Here is a 6,000-nt window from a genome sequence, read left to right on the forward strand (position 1 = left end):
AAAGAGTGTCCAGATGGTAGCCCAGTTTACTGTGGGGGAAAAAGTCTCCTCATAATCGACTCCTTCCTTATGTGCAAAACCTTTTGCCACAAGCCTAGCTTTGTGCTTGTCAAGTGAGCCATCAGCTTTATACTTGTTCTTGTAGACCCACTTGCAGCCAATTGGTTTGGTTCCCAATGGAGGATCAACCAGCTTCCAAGTGCCATTCTTTATCAGGGCATCATACTCCTTTTGCATCACTTCTTTCCATTCATCATGAGAAGCAGCTTCTTTGAAGGAAGTTGGTTCAAAATCTGTAGATAGATTCAATTCACAATCATAAGAAACATCCATATCAACGGGTGAATCAGAGTCATCTACATCACCTCCATTTTGCCAGTTTGAATTTCTAGTTCCTATCTTTCCAACCTCATCAGGATGAACACTTTCAAGTGTCTTTGTCAGCCACTTTGGGGGACCTTTCTCAGATGGTCCAGGCTGCTCCGTTGATTGAGTTAGGGCTGAATCAAGATTGAGTCTCCCAATTCTATCAATCCCATCACTCAAAGTGTCATCCATTATTGGATTTTCATGCAGGGGAGAGAGTGCTTCAAAAGAATATTCCACGGGTTAATCTAGTATAGGAATCCCCCCTTCAAGATGTGGAATCTGATTATCAAATTCTTGAAATGATTTTGCATTTGTGAATCTAACCAAGCAATCAAGTTGCTGCTCAACAACATTTTCAGTTTTGGATGATTCAAGAAAGATTACATCTCTAGATACAACAAACTTTTTGTTGACTTCATCATAGAGACGGTCTGCTTTGGAGGTGTTTGAATACCCCGGGAAGATACACTTACGACTTCTTACACCAAGTTTGTTTCTATGTATCTTTGGTATCAAGGCATAATAGGTGGAACCAATGACCCTGAGATGCTTTACCAAAGGAATGTGCCCATACCACATTTCATAAGGAGTCTTCTTTCTAATAGCATTAGATGGACATCTATTCTTTATATATACAGCACATAGAACTGCATCAGCTCAAAACATCATTTTTACATTTTTGAAGAACAACATGGAGCGTACCATATTTAAGATTTCCCTATTCATTCTTTCAGATACACCGTTCTGTTGGGGATTATAAGGCACAGTTGTTTGATGTTTGATCCCATGTTGGCGAAGATAGCTTTCAAATTCATTTTGAAGTGTATTCTTTTCCATTATCAATGCGAATAGAGCCAATATGAGATTGTGCATCATTTTCAATCCATGTATGAAAGTTCTTGAATGTTTGAAAAGCATCAGATTTGTTCTTCAATAAATAAACCCAGCACATTCTGGTGTAGTCATAAATAAATGTCATCATATATTTATTTCCATTTGTAGAAGGAACAGGCATTGGACCACATAAATCTGAATGAATGAGTTCAAGTTTTCTATGTGCTCTTGAATGTGAATCATGAAAAGACTGTTTGCTATGCTTTCCTAGAATGCAAGCATCACATTGCTTAAGTTTCCTAGGAATTGTAGGCAAACCAGTAACACCATTTTTCTTCAACAAGCAGAGGTTGTCATAGTTCAAGTGTCCAAATCTAGCATGCCATAATAAAATTGATGGAAATATACCTTCTTCATAATGAGAACTGCATGAGAAATGTTGTGCACGAGCAGAGGTACCCTGTAGCTTGAGAAGCCTTTCTTCTTCTATCCCCGTAATGACAAGTGAGTGGTCAGATGTTTTTCTCACCTCAAGCTTACCATCAAACATATGAATGGAGTGACCTTGCTGGCGGATGTGGAGCAAGGACAACAAGTTTCTCCTCAGCTGTGGGAGATATAGAACATGATGCAGAAGAAATTCTGGAAGACCAGGCAATTTAAGCCTGATTGTGCCAAGCCTTGATGGCTTGATTTTTGATTGGTCTACAAAGTATACTGCTCCATCAACATTGTCAGTAAATTCTTCAAAAAAATCTCTTCTAAAAGTCATGTGGCAAGTTGCTCCTGAATCAAGAAACCAATCATATTTCGAAGAAGCAAGTGAAGCATTAAATAAGTCTTCATTTACTCCAATATTACATTGTGCCACAACATAGTGAGCGGATTCAGGTGCTTTACCTTTGTCTTTGTCATTAGTTTTACTTTTGGGTTGGTTTCTTTTCTGCTCAATTTTGTCCCAAGGTAACTTGCATATGGAGGCATCATGTGATCCATCTCTTTTGCAGCGTATGCAGTGTAAATCGGACTTTTCTCCTTGAGAGTGTCTGTCCCCCCTGTCTTTGAAATATCTTCCTCTTCCTCTTCGACCACTTCTTCCTCTGGAAGAATCTTGGGCAAGATTCTTTTCCTTATGAGCAAGGCACACAACCTCTTCAGCAGATTCAAGGGCTATCTTCTTCCCAAAAGCTTTCTCTCTTTCAACATTTTTTTCACAAGGGAGTCAAAGGTAATATCTTTGAGATTTCCATTTGCTTGCAATGACTTAAGATAATTGGAGTAAGTAGGATAAAGTGCCTTGAGAAAAGTGATCAGAGGAATATCCAATTCAACCTTAGTGACTTTGATATCATGCATTATAGATTTTACTTCGGATGCAAGAGCAAGAGGATTATTATTTTGTAATTCAAGGGCGAAGAGTTTAATCATGAGTTGAACAACCTCAAGTGCAGAGTGTGAATCATAGAGTTCCTTCAGCTTTTGTAAGGCTTCGAAAGCATTTGAAAATGGTGAAATATGTCGACTCAACTCTTCGCTTATGGATGCTGCAATCAATGCATAGGTCTTGTTGTTCTTATTTTCCCAAATTGTGAGCTCCTTGTCTAAGGTAGACTGTTCTGGCACTTCGTCTCCTTCTCCAACACACACTCCTTTCCATAGCTCATTAAAAATGAGAGTGTGTTTTATCTTCCAGGACCACTCAGGATAGTTCTCCTTGCCAGTGAGAACTATTCCCACAATAGATATGATTGAATGCATATCGTTATACCAACAACGTTCAACCTGGTATCGCCTTCTTTCACCCGTATACTAGAGTTTGACATTTAAGAGATGAATGATAGAGAGATGAATGGTGTTAAGAGATGAACGTCGGAGATGAGCTTTCGTTTAAGCAGAAATGAATCAACGGTCATCAGGAGCTGAGTCGTGGAGCCGTCAATGGTAGAAGATCAACGGTCATCGAAAGCGAATCAAGTTGGGGCGTTAACCAAGACTAAGGGCAGTTTTAAAGTGATAAGCGACATTTCAGGTGGATGAAAAAGATGATTCTTTGAGCAATAGGATTGGAACAATATATCAAAAAAAGAGATTTACAGCTCTAAAAGTTAGAGATCTAAACTATCTTCCAACTAACTTTCTTTTGTGGATTTCATTTGTAATTTTATAAATAGAAACCCTGTAAGAGAAGAAGGGGTTCCTTTTTGTTGCAAGTAGAGTACTCATTGCACTACTTTAAAGAAAGAAGTCCATATAGATCTTTGAGGAATATTCAAATATGAGCTTAGGGGTTTTTCTTTTAAGATTGGGTATTTGTTGTAGAAATAGAGCATGCATTATTTCAACTCCATTCTCTATTGGAAGAGTTGAAGGTCTTGGGAAGATTGTTGGAGAAATTCATTGTAAAGACAGAGCATGAGATCCAAGTTTAAGATTGTATTTTCAAGTATTATTATTTGCAAATAAAATATTATTCTTTTATCGTAGATATGTGTCAGCAATTCCATGTTTTAGCACTATTGTATGTGAATCTATGTTTATTAGATCAGGTATCTAATTTAATAATTACGCAGATCATCCATTTGTATTTGATTTAATCTTGCATTTCTAAGTAACCATTTACTCAAAAAATTTTCATTATAAATTGATTTAATTGTCATTAAATTGTGTGAAATATTTCCATATTTTAATGATTTATCTCTTATTATTTTGATTTGTAAAACAGAGCATGTCATGCATTAAAGATATCAATGGTTAGAACTACTTCAACAACTTAAATTTATCGTAAAACACATGCTAAACCCCCATTATCTTTAAATATTTGCACTTGGCATTTAGGAACTATTTCCTATGTGCCGAGTTTGAGTAATTTGCTTCGTTTTTCTACATTGATAAGTAGGTCTGCATTTAGATTAGTTCATTGCATTTTTAGAAGTATCCTTTCATATGAGCAATCTCATTAGTGGCTTGGTTAAGCCCTTATGTCAACTTAAGGACTTCTATTTTGCAAGCTAGTTGCAAGAGGATAAGTTTGATTACCTCTTTTTGGTGATAAGTAGTCAAAAACATCACAAGTAATTAGGGAAATTGAGGGGTAACTCGACCCATTTGAACCAGTCAGAATCACCATCCCAAATGGATAAGGTCCTAATTGGGGCCTTGACCCGATGATCTCCCATTTTTTGATTTTCGTCATTCTTGGCCATCAAAACCTGCCTATTAATGAGAGGCTAAGTATCCCACGCTTCCTTCTACAATCCCTAAAGTAGATAAGAAACAAGGTGAAGGAGGATAAACATAATTACCTAACCCATCATGGCTTAATCAAATTAATAGCCATGGATGAATTAGAACATCTTGAGTACCTCATTCCTTGGGTAGAATTATTTGATATGGACATATAGGCTTTCTTAGAGGCCTAGGACAAATTGGAAAAACCACAAACAAAGTTGGAAGAACCCCAAGCTGAATTGGTAGATATTAAAACAGAGGTTTAGATATAATTGGAAAAAACTCAAGAAGAATCATCATAACCTTAGCTAGATATCAAGAAAACCACAAAAGAGGTCAACTAAACATAGGAAAGAAAAGGTAGTGGTAATCCTTGTAGCACACAAATAAGGAGAAGAACTCTTGGAAGAAGAAGAAAAATGAAGTGCAACTACATTAGCATCACTTAGTACTCCCACAAATCCAAAGACAAGAAGACCTGCTTAGCCACCTGCTTATTTCTGGAGGAGAAAAAACACCAAAGTATGGTATAGTGGAAAACCACGTGATCTGGATCTCTTCAGGTACCAGAATTATCCAAGATCTTTTACTATTGTTATGTTAGCATAATTATATTTATAAGAGAATGAAAATACACATGTGCATACTGAAAAGAAGAGGAAACATAATGGCGATCAACAAATCAAAGGACAAAAACACATTGATAATGGAGTTCACCTAGTGTGGGTTTCGTCTCTGAGCCCTCGTGTCAAGAGTGGGGAGGTCACTTCATTAATGTTGCAAGATGATAATGATGTACATGGTATATTCTTTGTCATTACAAGGAAGAATACCCTCAACCAGAGTACGTGTCTCTTCACGAGACGTTCTCAGGAACTCTCACTCATATGGGCAAATCCCCTCAATAAGAGTGTCATGTCTCTCCATGAGACATTCTCCCTATAGGAACTCTCACTCAAATGGGTCTTCCTTCAGCATGACAAGCTAATAAAATCTCACATGATGTGGCATACAAGTATCCCTCAACATAATAGCAATCAGGGATCTCAACAACAAAAACATCATCTCAACAAATCAAAAGAAAGACATGGCATAACTACATTATATACCTCCACTTTCGGGGATCGCTGAAAAATTCATAGCTTAGCTACTAAAACATACACCACCGTTGAATTCATGGTGTGAAATTGTTTCAAACTACTATAAACTTTTCCCTTTTCTGACATCGCCAAATTATGGACCCTCGAACATCTTGAATATTCCCCCAAAGATTCCTTCCTGAAGATGGCAAAAAAATTTTTTGCTCAAATGAATATTCTGAGCACGCCATTATGCTCCCTATGAAATTTTGTGAAAAATGACTATAAAATCGACATCATTTTGCCTTAGTAAAAAATCAGCCTCCAAGGGAATCTTTTAGGTTTCACAAGATTCTCTAAAGATTCTTTGTTGTTGAACACCTGAATTTATGTTGATTAGATGGAGATTTTGATTGTTTGGTTGGAATCCTCAAGAGAAAACGTGCAAAAAATGACTATAATATTGTCACATTCTGACACTGGCATCTCT

Source organism: Pinus tabuliformis, chromosome 2_1 (assembly GCF_031772625.1).
Source record: "Pinus tabuliformis cultivar Carrire ecotype Pingquan chromosome 2_1, CPIR1, whole genome shotgun sequence".
Taxonomy (NCBI): domain Eukaryota; kingdom Viridiplantae; phylum Streptophyta; class Pinopsida; order Pinales; family Pinaceae; genus Pinus; species Pinus tabuliformis.